Below are 14,111 nucleotides of genomic sequence, written 5' to 3' on the forward strand. Positions count from 1 at the left end.
CCAAAGCATCTGATTTCAGACAAAAATTATATCAGTGTAGCCAAAGTCCAGTTTGTATGTGGTTTACTTCTGCTGCAGTTTCTTCTAATATCCAAGATTCTAGTGGTGGTAGGAGAAATAAGCTGATCATTAAAGAAAGTTTTGTTTTGGAGGTTTTCTTTTAACCCCAAAGATAAGAAAGGCAGATTTTTATAGTAAAATAAGTTGAATAAAATGTGTGCCTTTGATAATTTCTTTTATCCTTGCCCTTCAAGTAAACTTAAAGGTGCTTGAGTGAAGTGTCATTGGCATTGTATTTAACAGTTTTCAGAGTCCTGATACTACATAGAGATCCTGCCCTCCACAACACACACACAATTACATGGATAGCCTTCTTCATTTCTGCTTTCCTTAATTGTGAGAGCTCAAAATGGACCTGACATCAACTTAACCAGAGTCAGCTTCCCTTCCACAAGTTGAGGAACACAAAATCTCATAGTACTAATATAAGATGGGCAGAGACATTATATATATGTAATGTGTGTTTGGAGAAGGCAATGGCACCCCACTCCAGTACTCTTGCCTGGAAAATCCCATTGACAGAGGAGCCTTGTAGGCTGCAGTCCCTGGGGTCACTGCAAGTCGGACAGGACTGAGTGACTTCGCTTTCACTTTTCACTTTCATGCATTGGAGAAGGAAATGACAACCCACTCCAGTGTTCTTGCCTGGAGCATCCCAGAAATGGGGGAGCCTGGTGGGCTGCTGTCTATGGGGTCGCACAGAGTCGGACACGACTCAAGTGACTCAGCAGCAGCAGCAACGATGTGTGTTTAATCACTTCTGAGTCTCTGCGGCCCCAAAGACTGTGGCCCTCCAGGCTCCTCTGTCCATGGAATTTTCCAGGAAAAATTATTGGAGCTGGTTACCATTTCCTACTCCAGGGGATCTTCCTGACTCAGGAATCAAACCCACATCTCTTGCATCTCCTGCTAAGATTCTTTACCACTAACACCACCTGGGAAGCATATATATGTATGTATATGCATATACACAAAAGATATTTTTAACAATTAAAATTAGTAAACAGTTAATAACAAAATTAATGGGAAAGTACTTTGGGTGGTGTAATGTGTATATGTGTTTAGAGTCTGAAAATAAGGGAGAAAAACGCAATCTTTCTAAAAATTAATCCTCAGGGTCAATTTCCTTAGATGTTTCTCATCTTTTTTCTTCTTCTTCCTGAACTGTTGACCATCAGGATATTTAAAGGTCGAAAGAAAACTCTATTTCCTCAGCAGGATTATGTAAGGAAGCAAAATTTCCACTAAAGTCAGGATAATCTATTCATTTAAACATTTCTCTTTAGAAGCTCCTACAATGGTGATATAAAGAATGGGCTTCTGGACCCAGGGTGCCTTTATAAAATCCTCACCCCAGCACTCCCTAGCAGGAAATTGACCTTGAGCGAATAATCAGACCTCTCTACAACATAGTTTTCTCAACTATAAATAGGGAGTTTTAATATTTGCTAACTCACTGGGCTGGGATGTTAAATAAGCTAATATATCAAAATAACTTAGCAGAGTATATAACATATTAATCAGTCAATAAATGTTGGCAAATGGGTTACTGACATGTTAAATTATTAATAACAGTTTACATGACCTTGCCCATTTGCAGCATGTCTATTGATAGGTGTGTGCTACCAAAATACATAGGCAACAAGAAAACACTGAATAGCTAAAGCATCGATTTGAGTTCGTGGTTCTTGACCTCCCCTTTTAGTTAATTCAGTGAGGCAACTAATTGTTTCATGTTGTGTTGATAAAGCTTCATCTGGTAAATCCCTCAAGATTTAAATCCTATTTTTAGTGCATCCATTTTATTTAATGACAGATACTGACTATTAGCAGTAGCAGCAACAGTATTAAGTCACTCAGTCGTGTCCCACTCTTTGCAATCCCATGGACTGTAGCCCCCCCAGGCTCCTCTGTCTGTGGAATTCTCCAGACAAGAGTACTGGAGTGGGCTGCCATTCCCTTCTCCAGGGAAATCATCCCAACCCAGGGATCAAACCCAGGTCTCCTGCATTGCAGGCAGATTCTTTACCATCCGAGCTACCAGGGAAGCCCCTTAAGTTTTTTTAAAGTTGTTTGATGCAAAAGATTATGTACTTGTTTCTGGTTTCAATTTCATCTTCATGCTGTTCATGTTTCCTGAGAAAACTGAAGCTCCTAGAGAATAATCCCCTCTCTTATTGCATAGAGCACTCACGTCAGCATATGAGAAGCTACGTTATACCCTGAAAGTGTTAGAATTAGTAATTTAATAAATGGCCCGAAGTGAGGACTTCAGGCAGCAGCTTAGTCCTGGGTGGTCATGTTCTCTTACCAGCTGACTCTGCGGTCTTGGCCACCGTGATGGATCAGTTGGACATCTAACTTCAGGGTGTCCGGGGGCTTCTGAGAAGGGGTGAAGTCAGAGTTTTCCTTCACAGTAACACTGATTCCCAGTCTTCCTCTTGGTGGGGATTAGACCGGGAGTCACATTGAGAGGTAGCTGATTGGTGGTGGAAACGGAGGGGAAAACATACCCGAGTGAGCCCATTCGAGGCAGAAACTGGAAGCTGAACGGGAGGGACACAGAGCAGGGGCCGGAGCCCAGGCCGCTGAGAAAACAAGGAGACAACTTGCATTCGCATCAAGTCTACATTCCAGTCGCCACAAGGTTTGGCTGTTCAGTCTTTCTTATTCTTGCTTAAAACACCTTTTTTTTCCTCTGGCTTTCCTTAAGGATTGGCTAAGATTCCTGTTTCCCTTATTTTTATAAGATTCCCTGTAGGAGGTGACCTGAATGAATCCTTGTTCCTTGCAAACAAAAGAACCTATATAAGAACCAAAATAACAGAAAAAATCATTAACTTTGGGACTGAAAATATGTACCATATTAATGTAGTTTATTAGTGCACCTACATTCAATAATGAAAAAATGCATTTATAGGATTTTAATACTGGACAATCTTTTACATTCTATAGCAAGATTTTTTGTTTGTTTTCCATGCCTAATCTATAGGGGGAAATGTATGAGTTTATTTCCATAAACAGTTCATATTTTGAGCACTTGTGTAGATATAATGCATTAGGGACTTATGCTAATTTCATATATCAATATTAAAATAATTAGCACAGCTTTGTTTTAAAATACTATTCTTATTATTGTTCATATTATAGAACTTTAAGGATATAGAACTCATTTAAAAAATCCTTTGGGCTTTAACTTTTACATAACAAAAATGATTAGTCTTTTCAACTATTACACAGTATTCATTTCCTGTGACTATTAAGTAATTTAACTGTTGATGATAATTTTGATATTTGTGACCTTTGATATTGAAGTATTGAAAGCACAATAAAATCTGTCTTTGCATGCCCTTGCTTTTGTGCATTTAAATATGAAGCAGTAGGCTTGTGCCACTTTACTCTGATGGAGGTAGAAGGGGAGATGGAAGTGGAAGTCTGCCACTGAATTTGAATTATGTAGGGAACATAGCAGTGTTGTACTGTCTTGTCAATATCTCCTTCCAGCTGGTGCTGACATAATTAGGCACATCAAGCGCAAAAGAAGACATTTTAAATTCAAAGCACTGTTCCAAGTCCTGTGAGCAGCTATGAAAGGTGCCTGCAGGAATCAATAACACATGGTAAGGTATGCAGTTGTAGTAGGTTACCCACCCACCTTGGGTCTATTATAAGACATAAAGAAGTAGAAAAGCCAAGATTGTTAACTTCTTAAATGTAGCCTTGTTTAAAGAGTTTGACTTATCAGAACTGTATTTTCTTTAAAAAATCCATTGGGCTTTAACTTTTACATAACAAAAATGATTAGTCTTTTCAGCTATTACACAGTATGCATTTCCTGTGACTATTAAGTAATTTAACTTAGAATTGAATCTTTCATCACCAGTGTAAAGCAGATAAATGTAAACTAACTGAGACCAGAAACTTTAACTTCCATTGTTTTCGACTATACCCCCAGCATCTAACAGGGTATGTGTCAGCTACTAAGTGATCAATAAGTTATTGTCAAACAGAATGTATATGTAAATGGAGAATCCTTGTTTTACTTATCCTTATTAGTCAAGTGGGAATATAGTGTACATTACGGGATTGTTATGTGGCTTAGAAATAAATTAGATAAAGCCTCAAAGCATCTGTAACAGAAACTGATGTTCCATAAAGTAGGAGACTCATACAAACATATAATTGAAATTTTAATGGAGTATGGTATACATTTTGGCTTTTAAAAATATGTCCCTTGGGATGGACATGTACACACTGCTGTATTTAAAATGGATAAACAACAAGGACCCACTGTATAGCATATGAAACTCTGCTGAATGTTATGTGGCAGCCTGGGTGGGAGGAGAATTTGGGGGAGAACGGAAACATCTGTACGTATGGCTGAGTTCCTTCACTGTTCACCTGAAACTATCACAACATTGCTAATCTGCTACACTCCAATATAAAATAAAAAGCTTAAAAAATATATATCCCCCACTGTCTTGTTTGACTTCACTGCCTCTTCTCTCACCAGCTCCTTTCTCTTCATTCTTTTCCAGCCCTCTCCATCCTAAACATTTGTTTGGCAGAGCAGCTTAATTGTCATTTTAAAGCTGATCTTCAAAGCTCATGACTTGAGGGTCTCAGATGCCACTCTAAAAGGTTTCTCAAAGTATATTTCTAAACAAAGGCCCTTATCTTCCAAGAAAAATTTTGGTGTCAGCTGAGATTAATTTTCCACTCACTTCATATATGTAATTTCCACTGTCATTCATAGAAATTTCTGTCAAGTTGAAAAAATATACCATATGGAACAAGGTCTGTAAATACCATCCTAAAGCATGGAGGGGTATACCTATTGTTTGTGATCCTAAAGAATGAAATAATCTAAACGGTGGTTTTCAGCCACAAGGTAGAATTCTAAGGAGTCTCTGAGAGAAGAGAGTCTCTCAGCTCTCAAAAATAAAAATTTTATTAGCTTAATAGATAAATACTTCTTTGGGAAAAAAAAAATCCATGCTTAAAGGAAAAAAAAGAAAGCTGGAGGAATAATCAGAAAAATGCTGCCCAATAAAAATTCTATGGCATATGGGTGAGGACTTGACCTTGCCTACTGCAAGCTGGCACAAGCCCTAAGCCCCCACAGTCTAAAGAGCCAGTTGCATAGGAAGGTGAACCCACCGTCCCGCTGACCGATAACCACTGCATCAGGTACAGCATTGCAGCCAACAAGGCTGAAGAGCAACCCACCTTATTGGTGTGGCCACAGTAACTGGCCCTCCAAAATCAGAACTGCAGATGCAGCCCACACAGAATAGCTCTGGTGACCAGAGGCGAGTGTACTGCTGCGCCTTATAGGGCACCTTCTCCAGGTTCAGAAAATGAAAACAGTTTACCTAACATACAGAAATTAACACAGAGAACTGGTTAACATTAGGACAGAGAGGAATCAATTTCAAATGGAAAAATAGGAGATAATGTCAGGAAAAGAACTCAACAAAGTGGTGGTAACAAATACCTGACAAAGAATCCAAGGTAATGATCATAAAGATGTTTGCCAAGCTCAAGAGAAGAGTGGATGAACACAGTGAGAATTCAACAAAGGACTAGAAAATATAACAGCTGAAGAATACAATAACAACAATAAAAAAAAAACTAGAAGGAATCAATAGTAGATTAAATGAAATAGAAAAAAATGAATCAGTGATCTGGAAGACAGAGTACTGGAAATCACCCAAGCTGAACAGAAAAAAAAATTTTTTCTAAATATTTGAAAGGATAATTTAGGAAATTTCTAAGACATTAAGCAAGCTACTAATTGAATTATAAGGATCACAGAAGGACAAGAAAGAAGGGGCAGAGAACTTATTTGAAGAAATAATACCTGACAACTTTCCTAAATTAGAGAAGAAAATAGATAGCTCCAGGGCATAGAGAGCACCAAACAAGAGGAACCCAAGGAGGTCCACACTAAGACGCGATGAGAAGACACCAGTCGTGTCCGACACTTTGTGACCCCGTAGACTATAGCCCACTGCACTCTTTGTCCGTAAGATTCTCCAGGCAAGAATACTGGAGTGGATTGCCATGCCCTCCTCCAGGCAATCTTCCCTGCCCCAGCGATCTAACCTGCATCTCCTGTGGCTCCTGCATTGTAGGCAGATTCTTTACCCCTGAGCCACTGGGGAATTTCCCACACTAAGACACATTATGACTAAAATATCAAAAATTTAAAGATAAAGAGACAATCTTAAGTGCAGAAAGAGAAAGGCAACTAGTTATATTATGTGCAAAGGAACTATGAATAATTTATAACATGATGAGTTTATTTTTTAGCAGAAATTTTGCAGGCCAGAAAGGAATGGCATAATATATTTAAAATCCTTGGCAGAAAAGCTATGACACCATAGACAGCATGTTAAAAAGCAGAGACATTACTTTACCAACAAAGGTCCATATACTCAAAGCTATGGTTTTTCCAGTAGTCATGAATGGATGTGAGAGTTGGACCATAAAGAAAGCTGAGTGCCAAAGAATTGATGCTTTTGAAATGTGGTGTTGGAGAAGACTCTTGAGAGTCCCTTGGACTGCAAGGAGCTCCAATCAGTCCATCCTAAAGGAGATCAGTCCTGAGTGTTCATTGGAAGGACTGATGCTGAAGCTGAAGCTCCAATACTTTGGCCACCTGATGCAAAGAGTGGGCACATTAGAAAAGACCCTGATGCTGGGAAAGATTGACAGCAGGAGGAGAAGGGGACAACAGAAGACGAGATGGTTGGATGGCATCACCAACTCAGTATACGTGGGTTTGAGCAAACCCTGGGAGATGGTGAAGGGCAGAGAAGCCTGACATGCAGTAGTCCATGAGGTCTCGAAGAGTCAGACACGACTGAGTGACTAAACCACAACAACAGCAAATCTGTGTGACATATCTGAAAATGAAATCACCTTTATCTTTGCTTTCGCAACATAATTTTTCCCTGCAAGTGGTCTGCTCCCAAACTGGGAGTCCTCCAATGCAGGACTTTTGTTTATATGGAGAATTACATAGTTCACAGTTTCTAAAATGTTATTTGTTACTGTTAACAAGCAGGGCTGTTATTTGTTATTCTAGTAATATATCCACTTAACATGCATGAAATAACTGAGTGCCTGGTGAATGCTCAGCAAAGTAAAATAGATATCATTTCTTTACAACATCAAAGTATTATTATGCACAAAATGTGCACTTAACCTAACACATAAAATTTCGGAATCCAGAGTCTAAGAGACATAGCACCCGTAAGATATAAGACACTTAACAAGAACTTGACGACTGAGGGGGCAATGAGCTTATACTGTGAAATTCATAGTTACCTTGAGAAGCATATCGTACTAGACATTTTCAGAGGGCTTATACCCCTGTACAGTAGAATAAAGTTAAACTTATCTACCCAAGAATCTTTACTCAAAATGATGTATTTTTAAGTAAAGGAAAAGTTGAGAACTAAAAAATATACGAATAGTGATTTAGCCACATTACATTTAAAAAAATTTTCTGCTTTGAGTAGATACATTTGGTTTCATTTTTATGAATTTTTGTATTTGATTTTTTCTGTAGTTTAATCTTTGTGGGTAATACAAAACCCAGGGTACAAACCACACACTTAATGATGAGATTTCCTTGAAACCAAAAATGAAATTCTTGTAAAGCACAGGGCATTTTAACCTGACTTAAAAACATCTGATATTTCTGTTTTCAGCTAACTATATAGCTTTATAAACTGTTTCCAATAAGATCATATTCTATTAAGTTTAACAAGAAAAATTAATAAAACAAAACCATAATTTTAGAAACAGATGGTACTAAGTCCTTTTTTCCAGTCATGATATATAATACCAAGGTGTTTTATAATAGTAACTGAAGCAGAAAACTATAGTGATATTGTGGTTTTAAAATAATTCTTGTTTCAGTTCTGTAGACTTTTGAGAGACTGAGAGTGTGTCTATTATCACAATAAAAAACTCAAGAGTACTAAAATTGACCCCTACATTTACACACAGTTTCCTGAAATCTTATAAATCACCCGTAGTACCTTTTTCATTTCCCTCCTGAAAGACCACTGAGGAATTAACTACAGGGTTTTAAAAATTGAAGAAATGTTTCAGCACTACAGTATTTGCACAAGCCATCAGATGCTACCCAGGTTTGGGAGACAGGCATTTATTAGGTATTTGTTGTCTGGCCTATTTTAGGTCTTGCTGTACAGTTTGATACTTTTAAAATAATAGAAAATCATTACAGGTGATAATTATATGAGGTCTTGATTTAATTGATCAATTCGGGAATTAAACCTAAAGGGTTTTTAATTGTTGTTTTGTAGGCTTTTAGAGCTTCCAGTCACCCCTGACAGTCCCTCAGAAACAACAAAATGCATTTTGTAGCTAAAGTGAGACTATTTCCCTGTCAAAAATTGCCTGTTTTTATTATTGTAAGAATTGGTCCACTGAACTTAGTTCAGTCTCCAAGGTCTCAGCGAGAATGCTATGATTAATGAGGTGGCCATTAATGTCTGTAGATTGAACAACCAAAATCTGATTATATTAAAGTGCTTCCCAAACATTAGGGTCACATTAACAGTTTATTGAAACAAGCTGATAAAATTTAAAATGGTCATCTAATTCCCTTGGGTTCCTAATTATTGCATGATAAATCACTCTGTAGAGAAATCTATTACAATGTTCCAAATGAGAAAATGTAATTTACTGTACCATTACTAGGGTGTTTGAAGCACTTCACTTCTTTCACTTCTTTACAGGAGGATTTTGCTAGAATGAGAAAGAAACTCTTCATATTTTTTTGAAGGGTCTGGCCTTCAATAAAACCTCTTAATGATAAATCTTCCAACTATGAATTGAGTAAGAAAAGCGATGCATTTTATGAGCCTGCATTATGTAAAAACAAATTACATTAAAGTTCCTTATGAGTCAATTACTGAAAGTTCAGCGTGAATGAGCCTTTATTGACGCTCATCTGCTCTTCAAAAGGAAATCACTGCAGAAAGCAACTGTACCCTATAAACTAGCTGAAATGTTTCTCCACCGTGGAAGTATGGTCAAGTTCTCTCCAGAGACTAATGCCTCTGCTTTGAAAGATAATTTTCAGAGGTACAAGCGGAACAAGTGGAATCTTTGCCTGTTTAGGCTTCAGATCACATGTCAGCCCCTGAATGCAGGATTTCCAGGAATGGCCCCATAGTTTCATGTATGGTTAAGCAGTTGAGATCTTTTCATCATCTATTTCTGGAAAAACCACTGATCAAGAGAGGGGAGGAGGGGATAAACATTTCTGGGAATGGCTGGAAAACTGGTGACCACCATCATTTTGTTGTAACTGATGACAAAGTTAAAGAAAAGGCGTATATGCATGTGTAAATAATAGGAAATTGCTAATCTATGCACCATTTATGGTGAAGAAATATTCTAGGTTTTGATACACTAAATTACTAGAATGACTATTCAGATTCAAAGAAAAAAATGTTTCTGAGCAGCTTTCTCGGACATTCTCTTCTCCCCAACGCTCTCCACAGTCTGAGTTGACTGCATAAACCTATAACAAAGCACTCACCAAATTGTATCGTAATAACTCATATGTTTAGTGACCTGCCAGCTCTTCAAGGACAAGTGATTATATTATGAAACGACTGTTTTACTTGCAGCACTCTTATAAAGCTGATGGACAGTGAATGTTCATGAAGTGTTTGTCCAATGCATAATAAGTGAATGAATGAATTTTTTTTTTTTGGATCTCCAAATGGTAAAATTTGCCATTTATTTCCCCAGTAATCTGTGGCTATTTTACACTTTAATATGTAATCAGGATGCCTTTAAAAATTCCTCCTGCTTTGTTTTTAATCATACTTTTAATACTAGATACGACTGTACTGGTATCAGTTCTCTTTCAGTTGCCCACCTGTCCTACCAGGAGAGTTCACGGGGTGAGTTATGCTTGATGTTAGTACATCCAGTATATTTTAGAAAGTCAGAAGACAGAGTGGTTTCAGAGTGGACTCTGTGTTTAGGTGGTTGGGTAGGAGGCTGAGAGAGAGTTCCTCGTGCCTAGAGTGGGGGTCACACTTGTGATTAAGTCAGCCTGTGCTCAGCCCCTGAGAAAATGGGGTTATTGGAAAGGCTGGTTGGGCCACCTGGAAAATTGTGACAACAAACCCTCAAATCACCACTGGCTTTTTAAATGTCCCCAGGAAAGTTCAGGTACATTTATCACATTTTTTTCACTCAATTCATAGTTGGAAAACTCTTTTTAAAGAGTTTTTCAAGTGTCCACAGGCACCTTGGTAATCCTGCTTTCAGTATCTCGATTTGAGGAAAGGACTGTGAGAAATGATAATCCAGGGAGCAGAGAGAAATCTAAGAGCTGCCTTAGGCAGAAATGGGTGAATCATATGGCTGCCTTCAATCAATATCAGACACTTTCATTTTCTATAACAAAAATTTTTATAAGAATAAAATGTACCATATTGAATTTCAAAAGGTAAATGTTTCTGTGGTTCAAGGCTTCAGTTCAGTTCAGTTCAGTTCAGTCGCTCAGTCGTGTCCGACTCTCCGCGACCCCATGAATCACAGCACGCCAGGCCTCCCTGTCCATCACCAACCCCCGGAGTTCACTCAAACTCATGTCCACAGAGTCGGTGATGCCATCCAGCCATCTCATTCTCCGTCGTTCCCTTCTCCTCCCGCCCCCAACCTTTCCCAGCATCAGAGTCTTTTCCAGTGAGTCAACTCGTCGCATGAGGTGGCCAAAGTATTGCAGCTTCAGCTTTAGCATCAGTCCCTCCAATGAACATCCAGGATTGATCTCCTCTAGAATGGACTGGTTGGATCTCCTTGCAGTATAAGGGACTCTCAAGAGTCTTCTCCAACACCACAGTTCAAAAGCATTGATTCTTCGGCAATCAGCTTTCTTCACAGTCCAACTCTCTCATCCATACACGACCACGGGAAAAACCATTGCCTTGACTAGACGGACCTTGGTTGGCAAAGTAATGTCTCTGCTTTTTATTTTATTTTTTTTTTATTTTATTTTTTTTTAATTTAATTTAATTTAATTTAATTTTTTATAATTTTTTTTCTTTACAGTTAAAAGTATTTTTATTAAAAAAGCACAAATGCAAAGAAATGAACAGAGGAAAATTTATGCGTCGAACCTGGGCTGGTCACTTATGATAATATACATGCTACAATTCCATTCTCCCCAATCATTCCACCTTCACCCTCTCCCACAGAGTCCCAAAGACTGTTCTAAATGCCTATGTCTCTTTTGCAGTCTCTTATACAGGGTTCAGGTTACCATTTTTCTAAATTCCATATATATGCGTTAATATACAGTATTGATGTTCTTCTTTCTGGCTTACTTCACTCTGTATAATTGGCTCCAATTTCATCCACCTACTATCAAGGTTGGTCATAACTTTCCTTCCAAGGAGTAAGCGTCTTTTAATTTCATGGCTGCAATCAGCATCTGCAGTGATTTTGGAGCCCAAAAAAATAAAGTCTGACACTGTTTCCCCATCTATTTCCCATGAAGTGATGGGACCAGATGCCATGATCTTTGTTTTCTTAAATGTTGAGCTTCAAGCCCACATTTTCACTCTCCTCTTTCACTTTCATCAAGAGGCTTTTGAGTTCCTCTTCATTTTCTGCCATAAGGGTAGTGTCATCTGCATATCTGAGGTTATTGATATTTCTCCCAGCAATCTTGATTCCAGCTTGTGCTTCTTCCAGCCCAGCGTTCCTCATGATGTACTCTGCATATAAGTTAAATAAGCAAGGTGACAATATACAACCTTGACGTACACCTTTTCCTATTTGGAACCAGTCTGTTGTTCCATGTCCAGTTCTAACTGTTGCTTCCTGACCTGCATACAGGTTTCTTACAGAACTGATAATGCAACTAGCAAGAGAGTGTGCATAATTTTTTTAAAAATATCATTTTCTTTACCTCAAAGAAACATATTCTTTGATATAATCTATTTGAAATATTATTCTCATTTAGTGGCTAGAATCTCCCCCTCCCCATTTATTAGACCTTAAACTATCTTAATCTTCTGTTTTAATTCTGTTGTTGACAAATACAGAGTATGCATTTTTTGATAACCACAACTGACTGTTTATTTCCCTCAAGTTTTTACTGAAATTTCATATCTGAAACTCTTTTTAACCAAAATATCTAAAACAGTATTTTTCCATCACCATGTACCCTGATCCTTAAAAACAAAGCCTTAAGAACACTGGATATATTAACATATTATATATTTTTTCAGCTTATTGTCATTTTCTTTCACTTAAATTTAAGCTCCATAAAAATAGAAAATTTATTTTTTATTTATACATAAAACCTCAGTGCTTGGAACCTAGGTGCTTATATAACACTATAGGTGCTCAATAAATGTTTGTTGAATAAAACATGTAGAGGGAGCAGATTATATTCATTACAAGGGCATCTTCTGTTTGCAGAAGAGCACATTGGTTATTAAAACTGGAACTCAGAATGCCCATGGGGGTGTAGTGATCCGATCTGCATTTTCGAAAGCGCGCTTTGACATCACATAGAGAAAGTGAGAGTGAAAGTCACTCAGTCGTGTCCAACTCTTTGCGACCCCTTGGACTATATAGTCCATGGAATTCTCTAGGTCAGAATACTGGAGTGGGTTGGCTTTCCCTTCTCCAGGGGATCTTCCCAACCCAGGGATTGAACCCAGGTCTCCCACATTGCAGGTGGATTCTTTACCAGCTGAGCCACAAGGGAAGCTCAAAAATACTGGAGTGTGTAGACTATCCCTTTTCAGTGGATCTTCCTGACCCAGGAATCAAATGGGGATCTCCTACACTGCAGGCAGATTCCTTGTCAACTGAGCTATCAGAGAAGCCCAAAGGGTCAGAAACAGTTGCCAAAACCTGGGATTGAACCAGGGACCTTTAGTTCTCCAGTCTAACACTCTCCCAACTGAGCTATTTCAGCCACCCATCACGTACTCATTACATACAGGATGATTCATTTTTACATCAGTTTTAAGGAACAACTGTTTTTTACAAAGTTGAGTTACATCACTTCTGATAGAATATCAATAAGCATTGAGTTGAAATGAGTATTAATTAAACAGCAAGAAGGAAAATAGGAAACAAGGGTCCTGGGTCATCCAAAAATTGGATTTCTTTTTCTTAAGTAATTAGATAACAACTTGGCTGGGTGGCATTTCAAGTTTCCTCAGTTCACATTTTCCCACCTTATTTTTTTTTTCTTTTTTTATCTTCCAAGGCCTCAAAACTTGGAGGCAAAGGCTTATATTTACTGAGGAATCCAAAGAAGTCTTCAGTGGCTTAGTGACCCTCAGTGAGAAGCTGGAGCTAAGTCTGCAAAAGGGCAACTTCTTGAACTCCTTGCCATGCAACACAAGGAGCTTCCTTACAAAGACCCAATGGAATTTAAAGTCCAGAGAAAGGACAAAGAGAAACAAGAGGAAGAAGATAAAACTGAAGAACCAAAGAGATTCACGATGCAGGAAACAGCAAGGGGATGTTCTTTATTTGAGGAGGCACTGTGAGGTTTTGAGGTACAGGATCTGGTACATGAAGGTTGCAGCAGCCATTCAGAATGCAATCCAGTGTCACTGTGTCATTTATAACAAGGAAAAAAAAAAAAGAGAGAGCTATTACCCAACATCACTGGATCGTGTTTTCAATCTGATGCACAGAACTGACTCATTTGAAAAGACCCGATGCTGGGAAAGATTGAAGGCGGGAGGAGAAGGGGATGACAGAAGATGAGATGGTTAGATGGCATCACCGACTCAATGTACATGAGTCTGGGTAAACTCCGGGAGTTGGTGATGAACAGGGAGGCCTGGCTTGCTGCAGTCCATGGGGTCGAAAAGAGTCAGACACGACTGAGCAACTGAACTGAACTGAACCGAAGATAGAATTGAATCCAGCAAGGAACTGGAACCTGTGCCATTAACCTGAGGCAGGAGCGAAATTGCAGCTCGCCCTCCGTCTCCCATTGCTGATGCCCCTTC

General features: G+C 38.5%; 1 non-coding gene across 1 annotated transcript; it reads right to left on the bottom strand.

Annotated features, from left to right (window-relative positions):
* Nucleotides 1–12,984: 12,984 nt before the first annotated feature.
* TRNAS-GGA (transfer RNA serine (anticodon GGA)) lies at nt 12,985–13,057 on the bottom strand. The gene has a single exon. It is a non-coding gene; the product is annotated as a tRNA-Ser (tRNA).
* Nucleotides 13,058–14,111: the final 1,054 nt, after the last annotated feature.

This window comes from Moschus berezovskii, chromosome 16 (genome assembly GCF_049115385.1).
Source record: "Moschus berezovskii isolate FMDL1 chromosome 16, NW_MosBer_1.0, whole genome shotgun sequence".
NCBI classification, from domain to species: domain Eukaryota; kingdom Metazoa; phylum Chordata; class Mammalia; order Artiodactyla; family Moschidae; genus Moschus; species Moschus berezovskii.